Consider the following 25,110-nt stretch of genomic DNA (forward strand, 5'->3'; position numbering starts at 1 on the left):
TTCTGTCATTAATTTTGTATCTGACAACTTTGCCAAATTCATTGAGTAGGTCTAGTAATTTTCTGTTGTCATCTTTAGGATTTTCTATGCATAGCAACCTGTCATCTGTAAACAGTGACAGTTTGACTTCTTTTCCAACTTGTATTTCTTTTACTTTTTTTCTTGTCTGATTGCTGAAGTGAGGACTTTCAAAACTGTTGAGTAAGAATGGTAAGAGTGAACATCCTTGACTTGTTCCTGTTCTTAGGGGAAATGGTTTCAGTTTTCCATCATTGAGTATGATGTTTGATGTAGGTTTATCATATATGATATTTATTATGTTGATGTGGGTTTGTCATATATGATATTTATTATGTTGAAGTAGGTTCCCCTGATGCCCATTTTCTGGGGAGTCTTTATCATAAATGGATATTGAATTTTGTAAAAAAGATTTTTCTGCATCTATTGAGATGATCATACGGTTATAATTCTTTCATTTGTTAATATGGTGTATCACATTGATTGATTTGCATGTGTTGAAGAATCTTTGCATTCCTGATAAATATGACTTGATCATGGTGTATGATCCTTATGTGTTGTTAGAGTCTGAATGCTAGTATTTTGTTGAGGATTTTTACATCTATATTCATCAGTGATATTGGTCTATAATTTTCTTTTTTTATGATGGCTTTGGTTTTGGTATCAGGGTGATGGTGACCTATAGAATTTAAGAGTGTTCCGCCCTCTGCAATTTTTTGAAAGAGTTTGAGAAGGATAGGTGTTAGTGCTTCTCTGAATGTTTGGTAGAGTTAGTATGTGAGGTCATATGGTCCTGGACTTTTGTTTGTTGGAAGATTTTTATTCACAGTTTCAATTTCTTTACATCTGATTGGTAGGTTTATATTTTCTAATTCTTTCTGGTTTGGTCTTAAGAATTTGTTCATTTCTAAGAATGTGTTCATTTCTTCCAGGTTGTCTGTTTTATTGGCATACAGTTGCTGTGGTAGTCTCTCATGATCCTTAGTATTTCTATGGTGTCAGTTGTGATGTCTCCTTTTTTATTTCTAGTTTTATTAATTTGAGTCCTCTCCCTGTTTTTTCTTGAGAAGTCTGGCTAAAGTTTTATGAATTTTCTTTATCTTCCCAAAGAACCAACTTTTATTTTATTGATCTTTGCTATTGTTTTCTTCATTTCTATTTCACTTATTTCTGCTCTGATCTTAATGATTTCTTTCCTTCTACTGACTTTGGATTTTCTTTATTCTTTCTCTGGTTGCCTTAGGTGTAAGGATAGATTGTTTATGTGAGATTTTTCTTGTTTCTTGAGATGACATTGAATTGCTATAAACTTCCCTCTTTGAACTACTTTTTCTGCATTCCATAGGTTTTGGTTGTCAAGTTTTCATTGTCATTTGTTCTGTGTATTTTAAAATTTCTTCTTCAATTTCTGCAGTGATCTCTTGGTTATTTAGCAGTACACTATTTAACCTCCATGTATTTGTGGCTTTTACAGTTTTTAATCCTGTAATTTACTTCTAATCTCATAGCATTGTGGTTGGAAAAGATGCTTGATACAATTTCAATTTTCTTAAATTTTTCAAGGCTTGATTTGTGTCCCAAGATGTGGTCTATCCTGGAGAATGTTCCTTGTGCACTTGAGAAGAATATATTCTACTGCTTTTGGGTGGAATGTCCTAAGAATATCAATTAAATCTATCTGGTCTATTGTGTCATCTCAAGCTTGTGTTTCCTTATTTGTTTTCTTTCAGATGATCTGTCCATTGGTGTAAGTGGGGTGTTAAAGTCCCCTGCTGTTTATGTGTTACTGTCAATTTATCCTTTTGGTCTTATGTATTGTCTTATGTATTGAGGTGCTCCTATGTTGAGTGCATAAATATTTATAATTACTGTGTCTTCTTCTTGGATTAATCCCTTTGTTATTATGTAGTGCCCTTTCTTATCTCTTGTAACACGTTTTATTTTAAGGTCTATTTTGTCTGATATGAGTACTCCTACTCCAGCTTTTTTTTTTTCCCATTTGCATGGTATAACTTTTTCCATTCCCTCACTTTTGGTCTGTATATGTCTCTAGGGCTGAAGTGCGTCTCTTGTAGGGAGCATATACATGGATCTTATTTTTTTATCCATTCAGTCAGTCTGTGTCTTTTTGTTGGGGCATTTAATCCATTTACATTTAAGATAATTGTCGATATGTATGTTCCTATGAGGGGCTTCCCAGGTGGGGCTAGTGGTGAAGATCCTGCCTGCCAATGCAAGAGACATAAATGATGCAGATTCCTTCCCTGGTTCAGGAAGATCACCTGGAGGAGGACATGGCAACCCACTCCAATATTCTTGCCTGGAGAATCCCATGGAGAGAGGAGCATGGTGGGCTACAATCCCAGGGGTCACAAAAGAGTTGGACACAACTGAAGTGACTTAACATATATTTCTATTACCATTTTCTTAACTGGTAATTTTCTTCATTGTTTTGAGTTTGTTTTTGTTGGTCTTTTTCTTTGTGTTTCCTGTCTAGAGCAGTTCCTTTAGCATTTGTTATAATGCTGGTTTGGAGATGTTGAATTTTCTTAGCTTTTGCTTGTCTGTAAAGCTTCTGATTTCTCCATCAAATCTGAATGAAATCCTTGCTTTCAGCACTTTCAGCCATTTGTGCCTGAGCTTGATTCCTGGTCAGGGATCTAAGATCCTACAAAGTATGTGGCACAGCCAGATTTTTTTTTTTTTTTTAAAGCAACAGATTTCTGTACATTAACCTTGTATCCTGCAACTTTATTGAATTTATTTATTGGTTATAATAGGTTTTTAGTGGATACTTTAGGGTTTTCTATATGCAATATTGTGTCATTTGCAATTAGTGACAGTTTTACTTCTTCCCTTCTGGTTCCGATGCATTTTGTTTCTTTTTCTTGATTATTACTGTGACTAGGAGTTTCAGTATTATGTTGAGTAAAAGTGGTGAGAGTGGTCATCCTTGTCTTATTCCTGAACTTCAAGGAAATTCTTTCTGCTTTTCTCCATTGAATATGGTGTTAGCTGCAGTCTAGTCATATATAGCCTTTATTGTGTTGAGATATGTTCCCTTTACACCTATTTTGTTGAGCGTTTTTATCATGAATGGGTGTTGAGTTTTGTCAAATGCTTTTCCTGCATCTATTGAGATGATCATGCATTTTCTTAACCCTCCTTTTGTTAATGTGAAGTATCACAGTGATTTATTTGCAGATATTGAATCATTCTTATATCCATGGAAGAAATCAAACTCGATCATGGTGTATGGACCTATTTATATGTTGTTGATTTTGATTTGCTTTTTTTTGTTGAGAGTTTTTGTATTTTCATTAATCAGGGATATTGGCCTGTAATTTTCTTTCTTTTTTTGTAGTATCTGGTTTTAGTATCAGAAGAAATTTAGGAATTTTCTTGCCTCTTCATTTTTCTGGAATAGTTTGAGAGATGTATATAATAACTATTCCTTTTATGTTTAGTAGAATTCCCCTGAATGGTCCTGGACTTTTATTTGTTGGGAGCTTTTGATCACTGATTCAATTCCAGTACTAGTAATTGGTCTTTTCAGATTATCTATTTCTTCCTGATTCAGTCTCAGAAGATTGCATGTTTCTAGGAATCTATCCATTTCTTCTAGATTGTCCAGTTTGTTAACATATAACTGTTTACAGTATTCTCTTATGATTATTTGTATTTCTGTGATACATTTGTAACTCCTCCTTTTTCATTTTTTATTTTGTTCATTTTGTTTCTTTTCCTCCCCCCTTTTTAAATGAGTCTGGGTAATGGCTTATCAATTTTATTTATCTATTCAAAAAACCAGTTCTTGGCTTCATTGATCTACATAATTTTCTTGTCTCTATTTTATTTCCTCTTTGATTTTTATTATTTCCTCCCTTCTGCTGACTTTGGTATTTTCTTGTTCTTCTTTTACTAATTCCTTTAGATGATAGGTTAAATGGTTTGTTTGAAATTTTTCTTGTTTCATGAGATAGCCTGTATTGGTATAAACTCTCTTAGAGTTAATTTTGCTGCCTCCCATAGATTTTTTTGAAGGTTATGGCTTTATTCTAATTGGTCTCAAGGTATTTATTAATTTCTTTTTGATTTCTTCATTGACCCATCGGTTTTTTATTGACTGTTATTGACTTCATTGGTTTTTTATTAGTATGTTATTTATTCCCATTTTTTTCTTGTAATTTATTTCTAACTTCTCATCATTGTTGTCAAAAAGATGCTTTAAATAATTTCTGTCCTCTTAAATTTATTAAGACTTGTTTTGAAACATTCCATGTGCATTTGAAACGAATATGTATTCTGCTGGTATTAGATGGAATGTCCTATAGATATCTACTAAGTCTAACTGGTATAATATGTCTTTTAAGGGCAGTGGTTTTTTTTAAAATTGATTTTCTTTCAGATAATGTGTCCTTTGATATAAGTAAGGTGTTAAAGTCCCCTATTCTTATTGTGTTATTGTTAATTTCTCCCTTCATGTCTATTAATATTTGTGCGTATGTTTATGAACATTATATCCTCTTCTTATATTGTTCTCTTTATCTTTATATAATGCCCTTTGTCTTTTATTATAGACTTTGTTTTAAAATCTGTTTTGTTTGATATGAGTATTGCTACTCAGCTTTCTCTTTGTTTCCATTTGGGTGGAATATTTTTTTCCATTTCCTCACTTTTTATCTGTGTGTATCTTGTATGTGATGTATAGATTAATTCTAGATTTTCATTTAGTCAGCTACCCTATTTCCTTTCATTAGGCATTTAGTCCACTGACACTTCAAGTGATTATTGATAGGTATGCGCTTGTTGCCATTTTGCTATGTGTGTTCTGATTGTTAATAGTTTTTCTCCTTTCTTTTTTCTTCTTTTAGTCCCTTGTTTATGACTTAATGCTTTTCTTTATGTTACGTTTGTATTCCTTTCTTTCTAGTTTTGTATATCTATTGTAGGTTTTATGATTTGTGTTTACATGTTGATCTATAACTATTTCTATTTAATACTGGTGGTCATTTAAGTTCAAACACATTCTAAAAGCTCTACATTTCAGTCCCCCCCCCCACTGTTTTATGTTTTTGATGTTGTATTTTACATTTTCATGTCTATCCCTTAATTGTTTATTGCTGTCATAGTTGATTTGACAGCTTTTGTCTTTGAACCTTTGTACTAGCTAATTTAAATGGTTGATCCACAGTTTTTATCAGCAGGATTTTCCCTTTTCTATAATGTCTTATTTCTTGTTGTAGCCTTTTCTTTCCTCTTACAAAGAATAACCCTTAACATTTCTTGTAAGACTTGTTTACTATTGATGGACTCTCTTAGTTTTTGCTTCTTTGAGAAGTTCTTTATCTCCTCTTTAATTCTGAATGACGACCTTGCTGGATAGAGCATCTTAGGTTTCAGGTTTACTTTTGCTTTTAAGCACTTATATAATGCCACCCTCTTCTGTCCTGCAAAGATTCTCCTGAAAAAGTTAGCTGATAGCCTTTGGGGCTCCCTTATATATAACTCTTTTCTTTTTCCTTTTGCTGCCTTTGTACTTCTTTTTTTAATGTTTAGTTTTGCCATTTCAATTATGGTATGTCTTGGTGTGCTTCTCTTTTTGTTCATTTGTGTGGGACTCTCTGTGCTTACTGGACCTGGATTTCTGTTTCCTTCTTCAGGTTCAGGAAGTTTTAAGCCATAATTTCATCAAATACCTTTTAAAACCATTTCTCTCTCTCTTCTTTTTTTCTGGAGCTCCTATGGTGTAACTCTTAGTATGCTTGATATATTCTCAGAGGTCCCTTAAACTATCTTCATTTTTGAAAATGTGTTTTTCTTCTTGCTGCTCTGATTGGGTGATTTCTTTATTTTGTCTTTCAGATTGTTTATGTGTTCTTCTCTGTCACCTAATCTGCTGTTAATTCCCTCTAGTTATAGTTTTCATTTCAGTTATTGCATTCTTTAGCTCTGACTAGTTCTTTAAAAAAATTTTTTTTTCTAGTTCTTTGTTCACATTCTCACTGTGTTCATCTGTTCTTTTCTCCAGTTCATCTTATTATTACTTTGAGATCTTTGTTGTTGTTGTTGTTGTAAATTATTTCTGTTTCATCAGGATTTTTTTCAGGGCTTTTTTCATTTTCTTTCATTTTAAACATATTCCTCTGTCTTCTTATTTTGTTAACTTTATTTCTATGAAATTAGGTGACTCGGTTACCTTACTTGGTCTTGAAGGCATGTGCTTATATGGGAACATCCCTATGTAGTCCATCTGTGCCCAGTAGCTTTGGTCAGAGAACTGGAACTGAAGTAAGCAGGAATCACGTCTTCCCCAGGATGTGCTACCAGCCACCACTTTGGTGGAAAGTAGGACTGGAGATGGAGTGGTTGGAGCCAGGTGAAGGTTGGAGTTTTTCCATGATTGGTGGCTGTCACTGCCGCATCAGGGCTTGGGGCAGGGCCCACGGGGCTGGGGTAGGAGTTTTGAAGGAGCTGGGTTTCTCTCAGATGTGATGGTAGTCTTTGGTTTGGGATGTGGTCTGAGCCTGAGAACTTGGGGTGCACTTCTGTGTTGATTTCACTTTTCTTTTTGGTGTGAGAGCCCTGGTTAGTTTCTCTGTGTGAGCTGGAGGGGTTGGTGTCAACACTGAGCTAGACTTATCCTACCCCAAGTGTACACAGGGATGCGTGCTATGGTGATGGTGGTCTCTGCTCTGGAGTTAGCCTCATCCCCTTTCAGTTGCATGTGATCAGAAGGCACGTGCTGGCAATGGCTGTCTCCATGCTGATTAGAGGCAGGGCCGGTGTGCAAGTTGGCTCCATTTCCTCCAAGTTTGCGCACTTTTGTTGTGTATGGCCATCTCCCTCTTAGTGGGGAGCAGTGTTGGAGCAAGAGGGACTGCAGCAGGAGCCCAGTGTGGGTGAGGAGAGTGCTCTGGGGTGGCCTTGTCATGGGGAGAGCCCCAGGCAATTTTCAATCTGCTACCTCAGCACTGTGATTGTGAATAAGCAAGTCTGTAGGCATGCTCTTTAAGAGTGGAGTCTCAGTTTCTTACAGCCCTCTGATAAGCTCCAGTGGTTTTAGACCAGCTAAGGGGCTTCACCTTCATGGGGTCAGACCCCAGGGTTGGCATGTCTAACATGTAACTGCTGCTGCTAAGTCACCTCAGTCGTGTCCGACTCTGTGCGACCCCATAGACGGCAGCCCGCCAGGCTCCCCTGTCACTGGGATTCTCCAGGCAAGAATACTGGAGTGGGTTGCCATTTCCTTCTCCAACACATGAAAGTGAAAAGTGAAAATGAAGTTGCTCAGTTGCTTCTGACTCTTAGTGACCCCATGGTCTGCAGCCTACCAGGCTCCTCCGTCCATGGGATTTTTCCAGGCAAGAGTACTGGAGTGGGATGCCGTTGCTTTCTCTGCTAATATGTAGCTCAAACCCCTTATTCCCCCAGGGTGGATCTCTGAGTCTGGTATATCCTCTCCTCTCTGTCCCCTGCTAGGGGTGCAGGTCCTGACCAGATTGCTTCTGCTCCCTTCCTACCAGATTACATGTGGGTCTTTCTTTATAACCCTGGTTGTAGAAGAATTGTTCTGCTAGTTCTCAGGTCAATTTCAGCAAGAGTAGTTCTATATGTAGTAGTGGTTTTGATGTGTTCATGAGGGAATGTGAGTACAGCATTATCCTGATCTGATAGCTTGATCTCTCTCTTTTAGTAAATATTCCTTTTCTATTGACTAGCGTGTTATATGGTACATATATATGTATATATATATATACACACATATATATGAATGTGTGTGTTTATGGTAATTATTTTATATAAAACTTCAGCCAATAAGAAAGAAATATATATTTATTTCTATTACTATAAAAATACAATAAGCCCATTTTTAATGGGATTGTACTATATAGGCTATTTTGGAAATTGTTTAAAAAATATTGACAATGTATGTGCAAATTTTTTTTATAACAGAATATACACCTAGCTCATTCAATCTAGTGGTTATGTAGTACTCCATGGTATGAATGTTTCATTATGCATTAGCTATTAACCTATTGTTGGATATTTAGGTTCAGTTCAGTTCAGTTCAGTTGCTCAGTCATGTCCAACTCTTTGCGACCCCATGAACTGTAGCATGCCAGGCCTCCTTGTCCATCACCAACTCCTGGAGTTTACTCAAACTCATGTCCATTGAGTCAGTGATGCCATCCAACCATCTCATCCTCTGTTATCCTCTTCTCTTCCCGCTTTCAACCTTTCCCAGCATCAGGGTCTTTTCAAATGAGTCAGCTCTTTGCATCAGGTGGCCTGTTAGGGAATATTTAATTTTAAGGAATCCTAGATGTTGTTTTCTGTTTCTCAAGGGCCCTCTGTTCCTTATCAGTTCCTGGAAAACAGGAACGAGCAGAGCTGCACACAGTTCTCAGGACTGAGGTCATGAGGCAGAATGCATACATGGATTCCTTTCAGTAACCTTTTACTTTTCTGTAGAACTATTTAGTAATATTCCTATTTCCAACACATGGACTGTCTTCTGGCCCTGTGATGATTGTTATTCCCCTAGTTACTGTTGTTATGGTTGTATGACTATTGTTATTCCCTTAGTTCCTGTTGTTATGCATCTGGTTTCAGTGTTTATTACTCAACTTTATTTTTCTGCCTAAAGCTTCCTTGTATAACAATATATAAGCACACGCTGCCATGAATAAAGTACCCTTGTTTCACTTTGTTATTCCCTTAGTTCCTGTTGTTATGCATCTGGTTTCAGTGTTTTTTACTCAACTTTATTTTTCTGCCTAAAGCTTCCTTGTATAACAATATATAAGCACACGCTGCCATGAATAAAGTACCCTTGTTTCACTAGAGACTTGGGTCCCCTGCGTCCTTCTTCACTTCGCCTTCTTTTCATTGACTCCTGTTCCCAGGTCCTGGTCTGTCAAGACCGTAACAAGTGGCGCCTAAAGAGGGACTGGGAGTATGCCCTTGGCAAGCGGATGGAGTGACTGTGGACCTACTGAGGTCAGTAAGTGTTTGGTTATGGGACAAATGGCTGGAAAGCCCCACCACTTTTCTACATTGCTTCATTATTTATTGAAAGTTCAAGGACTTTCAGTTTCGTGTCAGCGAATAGAGGCTTGTCTCCAAACGGTAATTGAACATAATCCCTGGTTCCCTGATGACAGCAATTTTGATTTAAATATTTGGAACTGGGTTAGAGAGAAGATGGGGAAAAAATATTCCAATAGATTTCTGGCTCTTATGGGCCCTCATTAAAGCTGTGATTTTGCCTTTTCAAGGAAATTCTAGCCTCCCTGATATTTGACAATAGGCAGAACACTTGTTACATAAATATGAATTAGATGATAAAACTTTACAAAAGGCCCAATTAAAATAACATAAAAGATTTCAAAATTATCCCACCATCCCTGCTCTGGCTGCCCCAAGTGCTTCTCCTCCTCTTGCAATGGACACCAAACCAAAAGTCCTCTTAACTCAAGGACAAAATGACTCTGACAGTGACTTTTCTGAGGCCTTTTTTGACACTAAAGCTGACAATACTTTTTTTTAATGACAATGATAAGCCTTTAAGACACACTCACATTTGTAAGAAAAAACTTTCTACTCATTCTCCTTCACAACAAAAGCTTCAAAAGACCATTGTGGCCTTTTTTTCCTTCAGTGGGGCACTATGCATGGAAAGCATAGACAAGGAGATGCGGCTATTGGTGAGTCAAATCACAACTTGGATGGCCACTTACCTAAATGACCACCTAGAGCCTTGGATTCAGGATAACGGACTCTACGGAAACAATACAGCAACTGAGAGGCCAGAGGGCCAAGAGCACTTCAACCGCTGGTCCCTGACGGGCATCACTGTGACTGGTATGGTTCTGCTGGGCTTGCTCGTCAACTCATAGTAACTATTCCTTTCATTATAGTCATTCACATTTTATACAAGCTTTTGTTCCTCTTCCTTTTGTTACAGCTATAGAGAACTTACAATTTAATAAGACTCTACCTTTTGTGACTTGTATAGATTACAAATTGTATACTTGTCTTGATTCCTGTTTCTTTGAAAAATGAATCCCTGGAAAGAGGGTCCCATGGCTACACACTAAATTACTCTGGTGATCTAAATGATTCATTGGATGGTTAATTCTTGGCATTTTGGGATTAATAGTCATTTGCACCACTGCTGCTGTCACAGACATTGCTTTACAAACCTCAGTTCAAACACATAATTTTATTCAAAATTAGATCAAAGATGCTCATACTATGTGGACCACTCAGGCTCAGATAGATGAGGAAGTTCAAGGTGAAATACAGAAACTAAAAACAGCCATCAAATGGGTCGGAGATCAATTAACAGATTTACAAAAACAAATAGTACTAAAATGTGATTGGAATTCTACTCAATTTTGTATTACCCCTGTTCAATTCAACTATAGTGCCTACAACAGGGAAAAAATCAAATTTCATTTGCAAGACATACACGATAATGCTTCCCTAAACGTACAGTTACTACAAAAAGAAATCTTTGAAACCTTCTCCACAAGTCTGCCCTCTTCCAATAATCTGGAAACTAGCTGAACAGCTAGCTGATCAATTATCTGGGCTAGACCCTCGAGAATGGTTCCAAAATATTCCTCATAGTATTGGGTCTGGTGCTGTAACATTGGTAATTGTCCTGGTAATTATATTTGCTGTATACTGATGCCTTTCAACAAAAATTGATCAAACCAAACAAACTCAATTGGTCAGAGCCTTTTTCACAAAAATGATAAAAAAGGGGGACTTGTCAGAGAACGTTTAATTTTAAGGAATCCTATATGTTGTTTTCTGTTTCTCAAGGGCCCTTTATTCCTTATCAGTTCCTGGAAAACAGGAACAAGCAGAGCTGCACACAGTTCTCAGGACTGAGGTCATGAGGCAGAACACATACATGGATTCCTTTCAGTAACCTTTTACTTTTCTGTAAAACTACTCAGTCATGTTCCTATTTCCAATACATGGATTGTCACTGGCCCTGTGACGATTGTTATTCCCCTAGTTACTGTTGTTATGTGTCTGGTTTCGGTGTTTTTTACTCAACTTTATTTTTCTGCCTAAAGCTTCCTTGTATAACAATATATAAGCACACATTGCCTTGAATAAAGTACCCTTATTCCACTAGAGACCTGGGTCCCCTGTGTCCTTTTCTTCACCTTCTTTTCGTTGACTCCTGTTCCCAGGTCCCATTCTGTCAAGAAGACCATAACATTGGCCAAAGTATTGGAGTTTCAGCTTCAACATCGGTCCTTCCAATGAATATTCAGGACTGATTTCCTTTGGGATAGACTGGTTGGATCTCCTTGCAGTCCAAGGGACTCTCAAGAGTCTTCTCCAACACCACAGTTCAAAAGCTACAACTCTTCGGTACTCAGCTTTCTTTGTAGTTCAACTCTCACATCCATACATGACTACTGGGAAAACCATAGCCTTGACTAGACAGACCTTTGTTGGCAAAGTAATGTCTCTGCTTTTTAATATGCTGTCTAGGTTGGTCAGAACTTTTCTTTCAAGGAATAAGTGTCTTTTATTTTTTTTATTTTTTGGAATAAGTGTCTTTTAATTTCATGGCTGCAGTCACCATCTGCAATAATTTTGGAGCCCCCCAAAATAAAGTCTGCCACTGTTTCCACTGTTTCCCTATCTATTTCCCATGAAGTGATGGGACTGGATGCCATGATCTTAGTTTTCTGAGTGTTGAGCTTTAAACCAACTTTTTCACTCTCCTCTTTCCCTTACATCAAGTGGCTCTTTAGTTCTTTGCTTTCTGCCATAAGGGTGGTGTCACCTGCGTATCTAAGGTTATTGATATTTCTCCTGGGACTCTTGATTCCAGCTTGTGCTTCATCCAGCCCAGAATTTCTCATGATGTACTCTGCATATAAGTTAAATAAGCAGGGTGACAATATACAGCCTTGACATATTCCTTTTCCTATATGGAACCAGTCTGTTGTTCCATGTCCAGTTCTAACTGTTGCTTCTTGACCTACATACAGATTTCTCAAGAGGCAGGTAAGGTGGTCTGGTATTCCCATGTCTTTCAGAATTTTCCATAGTTTATTGTGATTCACACAGTCAAAGGCTTTGGCATAATGAATAAAGCAGAAGTAGATGTTTTTCTGGAACTTTCTTGCTTTTTGATGTTGGCAGTTTGATCTCTGGTTCCTCTTTCTTTTCTAAAACCAGCTTGAACATCTGGTAGTTCAAGGTTCATGTATTATTAAAGCCTGGCTTGGAGAATTTTGAGCATTACTTTACTAGCGTGTGAGATGAGTGCAATTGTGTGGTAGTTTGAGCATTCTTTGACATTGCCTTTCTTTGGGATTGGAATGAAAACTGACCTTTTCCAGTCCTGTGGTCACTGCTGAGTTTTCCACATTTGCTGGCATATTGAGTGCAGCACTTTCACAGCATCATCTTTTAGGATTTGAAATAGTTCAACTGGAATTCCATCACCTCCACTAGCTTTGTTTGTAGTGATGCTTCCTAAGGCTCACTTGACTTCACATTCCAGGATGTCTGGCTCTAGGTGAGTGATCACACCATCGTGATTATCTGGGTCATGAAGATCTTTTTTGTATAGTGTATTCTGTGTATTCTTGCCAATTCTTATTTAGTTTATTTACCTTTTTTTTTTTTTTGCTATTACAAACAATAGTGAAGTGACCACCTTATATTGCCTTGTCAATATGCATACTGTATGCAATTATAAAGGAAAATTCCTAGAAGTGAACTTCTGGGTTTAAAAGGTTAAACGGTTAATAGATTAAAGTGCTAAATTATTCTCTAAAAGGATTATACATTTGTCCTTTTAAAAACATTTCATTTGTAAGTAATTTAAAAACTGCAAACACAAAAACAGTACAAGGAATGTATGCACACACTCTTTACCAGGTTTATTTTGCTTTATCATTTGCTGTCTCCATGTAGGTTTACATGGGTATTCACATGTGTGATGCATGTATGTTCATGTATGTGTGTGGACATAAGTTTTTGCTGACCTATTTGAAGGTTACATATATTATAATACTTTAAGGTATCTCCATGTATATCCTAAAAATAGGAATACTTTTTTACATAACTATAATGAAGTTATCAAATTCATAAATTAGCATTGATACAATACCATAATCTATCATTCATATTCCAGTTTCATTCATATTCTATAGTCCATTGACCTAATAATATCCCTAATAGGAATCTTTCCACTCCAATAAAAGATCCAGTCCAGGATAAGGTATGGCATTTAATTGTCATGTTTCTTTAGCTTTCTGATATAGAACAATTCCACAGCCTTTCTTTGTCTTTTATGACATTAATGTTTTGTAAGTATGTAATCCCCTGTGCCCCACTTTCTTAGTAGAATGTTTATCACTCTGTGCTTGTCAGATGTTTCCTAATAACAGACTGAGGTTATGCATTCTTGGCAAAAATACTGCAGGGCTGATGGTGTGCTCTCCTCAGGGTATCACATCTGGGGCACGGCTTGTCCATCTCTTCCTTATGGTTATGATAATAGCCGCATGTCAAGCGTTCAACATGCATCCCTTGTTTGTTAAGTCCTGGATTCAAAGATGAATAAGATAATCTCTTTGCCAAGGAGATTACAGTCTAGGGAGGAAGCAGAAATATAAACAGAGAAAATGTGTTGAATGTTGTAATAGAGACATGAACAATGGAGTAATTAAATCTACCTTTAGGAGTAACTCTGGCCAGAGAAGCTTCACAGAGATGAGTTACTTAAGAACAGGAACTCTCCCTATGAATGTTTGTTTCCTCGATAGCACCTTTCCTTAAACTCATTATATAAATATTGAATAAGTTAATGAAAAAAAATCTATGGACCTCAAAACTGTCAGAATATGCTAAAAAATATGATTTTATTTTTCTTTTTCGTTCACTATCCATTATAGAATTGAATGTTTTACACACTGAATTAATTTACTTACATGCTGAGAGAAAATGTTCCTAGTAAATAATGTGTAAAAAAATGTGGTTTATAAATTTATGATATCAGCTTTTCTAATATAGTTTTTTAGGCAGTTAGAGACTTCAATTATAAAGTTGAAGTATGTACAGAATCATAGATCTTGATGCAGAAAAGAATTTCCAGAGTGCATTCATTCCAATCTCTTCTCTTGAGGCAAGGCCAGTTAAACACACGAAGCCAACCTCAGTCTGTTATTAGGAAACATCTGAAATTTAATGCTTTGACAAGGTTAAAGTTGTACAGTTACCAAGGAGTCTATAGTCCAGATCTAATGCCAGGCATGTTCCTGGCAATAGTTGGTGCTGAATCCTTATTTGCAGAATGAATAATTCTTTCTTCCTAGTGTATTGTGTTGTCTATTATTCATAATGAACTTTTAGGAATCCCTGTGATTGCAGCTTCTATGTGTGGTCTCCAAGAGTCACAGCTAATCCTTCAGGTTATGTCCTAAAGTTACAAGTTCTATTGCTGTGAACTGATACCGTGGTCTAATAGAAATACAAAATGAGACATGTTTGTAATTATGAGTCTTGTAGTAGCTACATTAAAGAAGTAAAAGAGAGAATAAAGTAAATTTTCATAATATATTTTATTTAATGAATATACACAAAGTTTAACATTTTGATGTGTAAATAATATAAAAATTATTGAGATATCTTACATTCTTTCTTTATAATTTCTTAGAAAAGCAGTGTGTATTTTGCAACCCAATCTTATTTTGGACTATCTACATTTCAGGTGCTTGAAAGCCATGTGTGGCTACTGGTTACTGTATAGTCCAATACCAACAGTATGGAGTATGTGTCGGACAGTGCAGATCTAAAACATGACCTTTGGTAATCTACTTTATGCTTTGCATTGCTCAATGCCAGATGCCAAAGGAGAAATGTCCCAATTAAGGGTTTCTTCTCCCATTAGACCTGACTGTGACATAGTCTCAGGATTGTGAGTATAGATCTTTATACAGTTCTTTCATAGAATTGCAGAATTTTAGAAAGGGACAACACAATATAGTAGTACTTTAATAAAAACATACGTGACCATTTGTTTTTCATGCTTATGGGAGCAGCAGCTAGTTGTGATGTTTTCAGAATTAGACCATGAATAATATGTTTATCTAAACTGTTCTCCATGTTCCTTTTATAGATTGATACATCACAGCATCAAGATAAAATTGCTTACTCCTAGATTTGAGGGGAGGAGAAGAAGGTAGCTTTGATGAAAATTTGACACTCAGATTTTAAATTCTTTATTTTGTATATTGATAGTGAACATTTTTCTTTGCTATTATTAGAGACAGAAACCTTTGTAGAAGATAATATTTCAAATTAGTGGGTAAAGATAAATGGACTTAATACACGATCTTGAGATAACTGAGTACACATCTGTAGAACTGTAAAATAACAAAGCTGGGTCCCAGCTTTGCCTCTGTGTCAATCAGATGTTTTGGCTCATGCTGTTGGTGGAGTGCAAGATTAGAGGGCAATTTGGCAATGTCTATTTATTTATTGTTTTTAAATAAATTATTAGTTTTTATTTTTGGCTGCTCTGGGTCTTCGTTGTGTACATGCCAGGATTTCTCTAGTTGGGGTTACCGATTGTATGAGGTAGGCATTATTATTCTCATTAGCTTCTTTAACATGGATTAGGAAACTTCAGAGAGAGGTTCAGTAATTTGACTAAGATCACAGAGCTAGTACATGGTAGGCAGTCTGATCTAAAAATGTAGGTTCTTAATGGGTATTAATTAGTACCTTTATATATTTGGGAGGTCATAGATTTTATTTCCTTTCTTTTTTTTTGATCTTTTGGCTGCTGCTCAGTATATGGGATCTTATTTCCCCAACCAGGGATTGAACCCACACCCTGTGCATTGGAAGAGTGGAGTCTTAATCCCTGGACTTACAGGGAAGTTCCAGATTTTCTATATCCTCCCCTTTTCAACATAGAGTATTTTTTTCTTTTAAAGAAAATAATTTTACTCAAAGATAAGGAATCTCTTTACAGCCAGGGGGCAGCAAACGATTGCTTTTGAACCACGTGTAGGGCAAGGGGAAAAATGCAGGTAGATTTTTAAACTGCTTAACTGTAGCTAATAAGACCCAAAATAAGAAAAGGGAAGTCTTCCCTGGGCTTTTCTTTATGCTTTTAGAAAAAATTACTTTCATGTTAAAGGAATATTTAAAAATATTACTTTGAGGTAATAAATTTATACAAAGACTATCATCATCTTGATCTGAACCTTGATCTAAATATCAGTATCTCTAATATTTTTCCACTTTGGTTTTATATTTTAAATGCCAGAATATGTCTATTCATTACAAATATTTTAATTGCTGCTTTCACAAGAGAGTGGAATAAAATTAGAAATGGAATTTCAATTTATGTATACAAGATATTTTTTAAGGAATTCAAAAAGGAGGAAAGTGGTAGGGAAACATGAACATCAACTGCGATATTAACGTAGGTTTTCTGTGTTGTAAAAAGGTACAATTGTTAGATACTGTAAATGAAGATTTGAGGGTACTCTTAGAGCTTTTTAAAGGGATAATACAGAGAATAGAAGAATGGGACATTTACTAATAAATAACAACTCAATAATCTTTGATAATCTAATGGGAAAACTGATACTTAAATGTTATTTCTCCAAATCAATGGAAAGAACTGGAATTGAAACACAGGATTCTTAACATTCTGATGGACATGAGTTCTAAAACTGAGGGGAATTCATATTTCATTTATTTACCATCAGGCAGATACCAATCCAAAATAAGGAATGCGTTCCCTTTGGAATGACTGTGGGGTGAGAAGAGACAGCAGGAGGCAGGTGGCCCGTGCCGAGCAGGGGTGGGGGCAGAACTCAGGTGAATTTTGCTCCCTAGACTGCTGGGTCTTGCTTCAGCTCCTCCTTGGACTGGCCTGCCCACCTGAGGCCTAACCCCCAGGCTTACTGCTGGGAAGGGCTCCAAAGACCCCTCTCCAAGAACCTCCGCTCAGCAAGCCATCACCCGAGATCTGTTTCTTTTATTTAAAGCAGCCTCTTAAAAATAGTAGGTGTGCTTGAGGGAAAACACATTTATACTACCAGACATTATTAGTGCTTTTGGATAACGGATTTCCTTGGCTAATTTTCTTTAGGATAGGGAGCAGGATTTAGCCTTTCTCCCAGGGCTCAGCCTCCTGATTTTGTTTTGTAAGCCCTTCCTCCTGGGGCCTCCTCTGATCTCCCCTCATGGAGGCCAGGGACTTGCCTTTTTAAACATTTTTTAAAAACTTTTTATTGTACATTGGTGTATAACTGATTAACAACGTTGTGATGGTTTCAGGTGCATAGCAGAGCAACTCAGCCGCACATAAACATGTATCCTATACATAACATGTATCCATATACATGTATCCTATACATATACATGTATCCATGTACATGTACCCCAAACTCCCCTCCCATTCAGGCTCCCATATAACATGGAGCAGAGTTCCCTGTGCTCCTTGGTAGGACCTTGTTGCTGATCCATCTTAAATGCAGCAGTGTGTATAGGGACACCTCTTGCTCTTGTTTGACTCCTTCTGACCCTGGCATAGACTGAGCTTGGAAGAGAGGGGAGTGGGTGTGGGCATGTCACATGGAAGATGTTCTCAGAGAGGGCATGTGTCCAGCAGCCAGGGCTTAGACTCCTGGAAGGAGGAGGGCGCGGCTGAGGCCTGCAGTTGGAGGTAGGGGGCCTGTGAAGGAAATGTATACATTTCATGATAGTACTGCTGAATGGTTGTCCTTTGCAGAGGTGAGAGAAAATAATCATCTGAACTCCTCTGGGTCCTAAGTTAATGCTGGATCCCACCTCCATTAATAAGGCTTTGTATCTGACAGAGAATTTTCTACTTCTTTGTCTCAAACAACAAACCTAAGAAGAGGCCCTTTTGATATATACATCTGAGGAATCAAGGGACGTTCTATGCACAGGGAAGCATATTATTTTTAGTGTTATGCCCAAGCATAGTTTGCATATAATAGAAACATTGTGAAACTTTTATAAATTTATGCCATATTCATATACTTACATAGCTATGTAATATTTATAGTTCCCCTTGCTATGGTCCTAACTCTAGTTGGCACCATGGGTGCTGTGTCACTGGCCCACATCTTTTGTACAGAACTCCTCTCAGATTTGAGCTCATTTAGGGACACCCTGTCCGCTGTCTATAACTCCAGTCCCTCCTCCCCCCGCCTGCTGAGCTTTCTTCCCAACCATGTTGTTATGGAATCTAAACTACTGTGGACCGTGTTTATATCTCTCTTCCAGATTTTCCCTGGTGGCTCATCTGGTAAAGAATCTGCCTGCAAAGTGGGAGACCTGGGTTCGATCCCTGGGTTGGGAAGATGCCCTGGAGAAGAGGAAGAACAGCTACCCACTCCAGTATTCTGGCCTGGAGAATTCCATGGACTGTATAGTCCATGGGGTCGCAAAGAGTCGGACACGACTGAGCACCTTTCACTTTTACTTTTCACTTTCCAGCTCTTAAACAGTTGATTTGCTATTAGCTTTAAAGTGAAAGTGAAGTCACACAGTCGTGTCCGACTCTGTAACCCCATGGACTGTAGCCTACCAGATTCCTCCATCCATGGGATTTTCCAGGCAAGAATACTGGAGCAGGTTGCAATTTCCTTCTCCAGAGCAGATGATAAAAAGACCAAGTAGCTGAACCCGGGGCTCCGTAAGTACCTTCATCTGGCCAAGATGCTGGGGGTAGGACAAGAGCATGTGAACCTCCACCATGCTGTCCGGATGTCCCAAATCTCCTACCCGCCTGGCTCCCCTGCCGGAAGGGAAGGGGTTCCCTCGCTGCCTGTGTGGGTCCAGGGAAGCCCTGCTGGCTGGGAAGCCAGAGCAGCATTTCTGGGTGACAGCGTGTTGATCTTCAGACACCTTGGGTGAGATTCCGCATGTGACCTCGACTAGATGCCAGCACTTCCTCTCACTAGGGAGCAGAGGCCCTTGGGATGGGGCCTGAGTGCAGGGCTGACATACAGGGTTGTCCTGATGTTAACTCTATGACTGTTCTGGCTCCATCCTAGGTATCCATCTGTGGGCTTATCCAGGAGGGAAAAGGCTTAGAAAGGGCTGGAATGCTTTCTTAGCTGGTGAGGGTGGGATGGATGGAGCAGAAGGGGGCTGGACAGAGCAGTCTCTTGCCCGATGGAACGGGCGCCCCTACCCAGCAGAGAGCTGTTTGGCAGCCTGGAGGCCGGCACAAGCACTTGTACTGAGACCAGGGAGGAGGGGAGACCACGGGCCAGAACCCTGTTCTCAAGGCGTTCACGCGGTGACCCACGCCGCCGTGGGCCGGAACCCTGTTCTCAAGACGTTCATGCGGTGACGCACGCTGCCATGGGACAAAGACGGACATCGGCAAGGCCACGTGCCCACCAGAGGGCAGCACGGTTTCCCTCTCTCTCTGTGACCAGCTCCCGACTTCGACTCAACAAAACTCAACTGAGAAGACCCCCCCATGTGTCAATGCAAGAGGGAGACCTAGACAAGCTGGGTCTCCTGCTGGCATGCCACGCGAATGAGCGGGAAAGTGGGGGGTGGTGGAGCGGGAGGAGGAAACGCTGCTGAATCTGTGGGGTACCAAGCTGATTCAGAAACCTGCTGTTGCCTAGTTCAACAAAGCTAACCCTGCTTCTTTACATGATTTCCGCATCTTCACAAGGTCTGTAGCTCTCAGCACTGCAGTACATGTGTCAGTGTTCCTGCTTCCAGGCCTTGGCACCTGCCACCCCTTTGCCAGGAATGTTCTTCCCCCAGATACCTGCTTGGCATTTCTTCACTTTCTTGAGGACTCAGCTTAAATACACCTGTCAGTGCCTGAAGTCCTCCTGCCTGCCCCATGGCATTTTGTAGCTCCCTTTCCTGCTTTATTTTTTGTACTGAGTACAAAATACACCTAGTCTTCTATAGATTATATTTTACTCATTAATGTGGCTCGTTTTCTTTCTAAATTACATGTTCTAGGAGGACAGAGACTTTGGTCTATTTTGTTCGGAATCATATCCTCAGTGCTAGCACACAGTAGGTGTTCAATTAGTATTAACAAATAAAGGAATGAATAAATAGCAGCATTAAATAAATGCAGTAGAAATGAATCAGAGTGCCCGGGCATTGGATCTGAGCCTAGAACTGATGTCAAGGGAAATGATTTTTTCCCCAACACGTGAGGAAGGGCACTAGCTAAATTAATTCAGTTACCTGGATCTGCTAAGTTTATGAAACGCCAGCTAGTCATTTCACTGTTTCATATGTGTGTGTGTGTGTATATATATATATATATATATATATGAAATTAAAAAATAAAGAATGGATATCTATGAAGATTTCAAACTGATTTTTACAGACCAAAGGGAAACATAGATCTTTGTCTCCTGGATTGTCAGAGACATCATTATGCTTCTAAGACATCTGTTCATCTCATCATTTTTGTTTCCTCCTGTGGTTTGTACAGTTGAGCCTATTGGTACGTATTTGTTTACATAATATGGCATATGGTATTGGTCAGTTCTGACCATAGAAATGTCCTGGAGATTTGTGGTGGCACTGGGCCTCGAAATGTATGGTTTTTCTCATTGAAAAATTAAAATTTTTACTCTGGTAAACAAAATGAGTACTGAGCAATTTGACAGGAATTTTGAATAAAGCTATTTAGATTTCTCATCCCACTATACAATACTGAATTGCAAGATTTAGTGAGCTACTACTGAATAAGTTTTTTTTTTTTTCACTTATTAAATGTAAGCTTGGATCTAGGCAAATTGGGACAACTTGATATTCCAGAATGAAACTTGGAAAATATTCGGACTTTTAGTATAATCTGTGAAAAGATTTCACTATTCATGTGAATGCAGATCTTTTCCAGAAAGCACTGCTCTTGAAAAGTTGTGAAACTTTATCTTGGAGCAAAGAAAAAAATATGAGAAATACGTTTACCCTCATGAACATGGTATGATTTTGCTTCTAGAGCCAGAAGACTTTATTTTGTCATCCTGGTTTGCTTTATTTAGTCGCCAATGTCCCTCAGCTTCAATTAGAATTCTTGTTTTTATCAAACAAGAAATGGACTTAATAAGGAGAGACTTTAATTGCAAAAGGGGGAAGGGGCTATTACAGTGTTGTAAGGGGGCTATTGCCAGAGAGAGAATAGTGACCATGGGACTTGAAGTGTCTGAAGAGTGAGGCAAAAGGGCTTTTATGAGAGGAAGTCATTGTTCATGCGCTCACGTGAACTGCAGCACGCCAGGCTTCCCTGCTCTTGACTGTCTCCCTGAGTTTGCTCAAACTCATATCCGTTGAGTCAGCGATGCCATCCAACCATCTGCAGTGTCTTCAGAGTGAGGCAAAAGGGCTTTTATGAGAGAAGGAGACAAAGCTAGAAAGCGCCTGGTGTGGGGAAGTGGAATGAAAGGATGGCATATAGGACAGCAGATGAGAGAATGGTTTGTCTTGACCCCAGCCTCTTCTCCAGGAGGGACCCACAAATAGGGGCCGTACGCTGTCTCAGGCTGAGAGAAGGCACAAGGCCAGGGACCTGAGAAAAGGAGAGGGGTTTAACCAGTGTTCGGCCACCAGACGTTCTGTTCTGCTTGGTCAGTGGAGACAGGGGTTGGGCTGACCGTTTATGAAGCCAAAGCTGACCTTGCTGTGGGTAAACACGGGAGCATCTGCGAGTCTCGTCTCTGTCGAGTCGTTTGGGAAGGCTGCTTCTTCGCAAGATGCTGTTTCCAGAACACGAAGAGTGGGAGGACTCCTGCAACCTCCGCTTGCCAGGAGCACAGGGCTCAGTTCAAATTCAGCCTCATCGGCCTCTTTCCTTGGATGGTTTTGAACAATACTCTGGCTTTATTTTCTTTATAAAAAGACTACAATGAATTTTTCATTGGTGAAAAGTAACTGATGGTTACTAATTTTAACATTTGAGAGTCCCTCTCCAAGATGTTCTTGGGGGGTGGGATGTGAATATGTAAAATATCTCATTAAAAAAGAAAAAGGTGTGTTTGAAGCTTTTTACTTGCAGATGTAGTAATATATATTAAAGGATGTGATTTCCTGGTTTATATGGCTGCTGACTTGCAGAGGCACTGCATGTTTAACTGTTGCAAATGAGAATTGTAGGAGACATAAATCTTCTTTAAAATGTTGATTAATCAAAATTAATATTTAAAAACTTCATACATAAAGGTAAATATCTAGGTCACTCTAGGCTACTTCCTTTACAAAAACGTATAGACTACTTCCTAAAGTTTCATTCTGCAGTGGATGACAATATGGCAAAAAGTTGCATACAAATAGAAGGAATTAAAGATAAAAAGTTGTGTCTCGTTTGTTGTACCATGTTAAAAAAGACCATAAAAACACAGAATTTATATTTAAATCAGTTCATTCTTTTCTGAAATGGATTGGATACACAAACTCAGAGATAACTGCCCATTTTATTTTTTCTGGTAGCTATGCATTTGCATTAAATTCTGATTTCCTTCAAGGTAGCTCAAAGAAAATGAGGAAAATATATAATTTTACTAAGCCTTCGAAATTCCAAACATATGCAAAACAAATAAAAGTAGGCTAGAGGTGGGAAAACTTTTGAGGAACATTTTGTAGGTGTGCCCACCTGGCAGGAAAATTCCTTCCCATTGGGCCTGGTCCATGAGGAAAGCTTGTATTCAATCTGAGTTCTGTCACTCACCACCTGGGTGACTCCAAGGACATCTAAATTTTCCTAGCCTCAGTTTCTTGCATTCCTTAAATGTAGATGGTCCATAAAGGATAAATGTAGTTTTAAAAGTTTATTGTATTGTCTTAAACCCAGAAATTCCTTAATTTATGAGGCAATTTAAAAAATCTTGTATCATCAACAGATTTCCAGCCCTAAAAGATTTGTCCATGGGGTCGCAAAGAGTTGGACACGACTGAGCGATTGACTGAACTGACTGAAAAGGTTTGTAGAAGGTGCAATTAGGGAAAAGGGTAAGAAAGAAGAAAGAAAGACATATACAGTAAAAGGCACAGGAGAGAGATCTTCTCTGAAAAGGGCTGAGCTCTCAGGGTAAAAGTTATGTTTGCTAGTACAGCCAGGATCTTGCATTTCTCCTCACCTCATCCTGGCCATGAATTTTTACAGGGTCACCATCTATGCCAAAACAACCCCTCTCTTTCTGTTTTTCTTCTCTTCTTCCTCCTCAGTCTCGGCAGAATGCTCACCCTCAGCATCCTGGTTCAGAATTATCTGCACCTGTGACAGCCTCATCCCCTCTTTCCCGGAGCCTTCTGCAAATCGCGTATAAAATAGCTTCTGCTGCTATTTCCATTTTCAGGCACTAGATGGCGCTGGTTTACTGTTATGGAGGTCTCGGCCCGTGGTCATTGGTGTTCTCAGGTCTTCTATATGAAGTTATGTGTTTTAACTACCTTAGAGTAAGAAATATTTGATTTTCACTTGTTTGTAATCATATCTTCTAGGCAGTAATTTTATAAATTTATGTAAAATTTGCAAACAGCGCTTCCTCATTTTGGATATTTCTGTAAAAGTGTTATTTTCTCATTGTGATGCCAGAGTATGGGAAAAACCAGCTTCTTACAGATCTCATGAAATCATGCCATCTTCCATGAGGTGTTGAGATGTTGCCTTTTGGAAAAAAGATAAAAAAAAAAGTGTAGTTGACAATATCTTCCAGCTAAATATCTGAAGTTCTATTTCTAATAAAAAAAAAAAAACCTTTTCCAATTGTATCACCCATTTGATTTTTATGCCTTTTGTATATTTCTTTTTCTTTAAGCCAAAGACATTCTTTAGTCTTAAAAGATGCAGCTCAGAATCAGTTTTCTGGAGACAGATTGCCATTTTTCTCTCAATGCTGTGCCAATAAGTTAAAGGGAGCAGTATAGAGTGGATATACACATCATCATGACAGACACCTAAAATATACTTACAGTCTTCAGGAAGATATGCCTATCATTTGTAAAAATTTCAAAAATGACTTCATGAGAGATGTCTTAAGAATTTTCATGGAAAACAAAGTTATGGAGAATCTGAAGAAAATTTATCTATTCGTTAATAAATTTATATTTTTTATAGCTCTGGTGATTAATGTTACCAGCATACAATTCTATGTATTTCATTGAATGGATATTTAAAAATGTAAATTCTTTCTTTCTTTTCTTCTTGGTATTTGACCAGATGCCACATAAGACCAAAACTGTAAATGTATAAAATAAAATAGAACAAAACTGTAAATGTATAAAATAAAATAATTTCCAATGAAAAGGTCTCTAAAACTGTTTTTCTGCAAAATCTTGATTCATATAGATTTTTTTGCAAAATGTCTTTTTAATTAAAATATTAATCAGTTCTTGGTGCTGTTGTTTAAGAGGGTAACCTAAATATTTTTAAGGCTTCCAAGTGGTGCCACTGTTAAAGAATCCACCTGCCAGTGCAGGAGACACAAGAAACTTGGGTTCAATCCCTGGGTCGGGAAGATCCCCTGGAGTAGGAAATGGCAATCCTCTGCAGTACTCTTGCTTAGAAAATTCCATGGACAGAGGAGCCTGGCAAGCTACAGTTCATGGAGTTGCAATGAATTGAACATAGCTGAGCATACATGCACACACAACCTAAATATTTTAGGAGTTGAATTAAATTTTTGATGAGCCCTGTGATTAGCATTAAAAATAATTAAAGATCTTCTGTATACTCTCAAACATGAAGATTTTTTAATGGATTATAATTTAAAAATGATCTCTGATATCTCTTGCAACAGTGGAGTTCTGTCATTTCACTGTTTCCCTCTTACCTATTCAATTACCTGAATGCCTACACTGTGGACATAGTCCTTCCTGACTTGATTGTGGCTTTGTGTAGCTGTCAATTCTAGATTTATTGCTTAGTTTGGGAAAGAGCTGCTTCAACAGCACATGACCTGCAGATCTCTCTGAACTAGCAAAAACTGTTTGTCTAAAGCAAAATATTAGTCGATACCTCACATGTCTGTAATTCTGAAATTATGTAGTTTTTTTTTCTGA

The 25,110-nt window shown here is 38.1% G+C and overlaps 1 long non-coding RNA gene across 1 annotated transcript in view; it reads left to right on the top strand.

Moving 5' to 3' along the window:
• Positions 1-24,355, top strand: part of LOC110132992 (uncharacterized) — a 39,441-nt gene extending 15,086 nt beyond the window's left edge. Inside the window, exons 3-4 of the long non-coding RNA XR_002312629.2 lie at positions 8,928-9,021; positions 9,683-24,355. This is a non-coding gene — a long non-coding RNA (uncharacterized lncRNA). The remainder of the gene's footprint in view (positions 1-8,927; positions 9,022-9,682) is intronic.
• The last annotated feature ends 755 nt before the right edge of the window (positions 24,356-25,110 follow it).

Source organism: Odocoileus virginianus, chromosome 15 (genome assembly GCF_023699985.2).
Source record: "Odocoileus virginianus isolate 20LAN1187 ecotype Illinois chromosome 15, Ovbor_1.2, whole genome shotgun sequence".
Taxonomy (NCBI): Eukaryota; Metazoa; Chordata; class Mammalia; order Artiodactyla; family Cervidae; genus Odocoileus; species Odocoileus virginianus.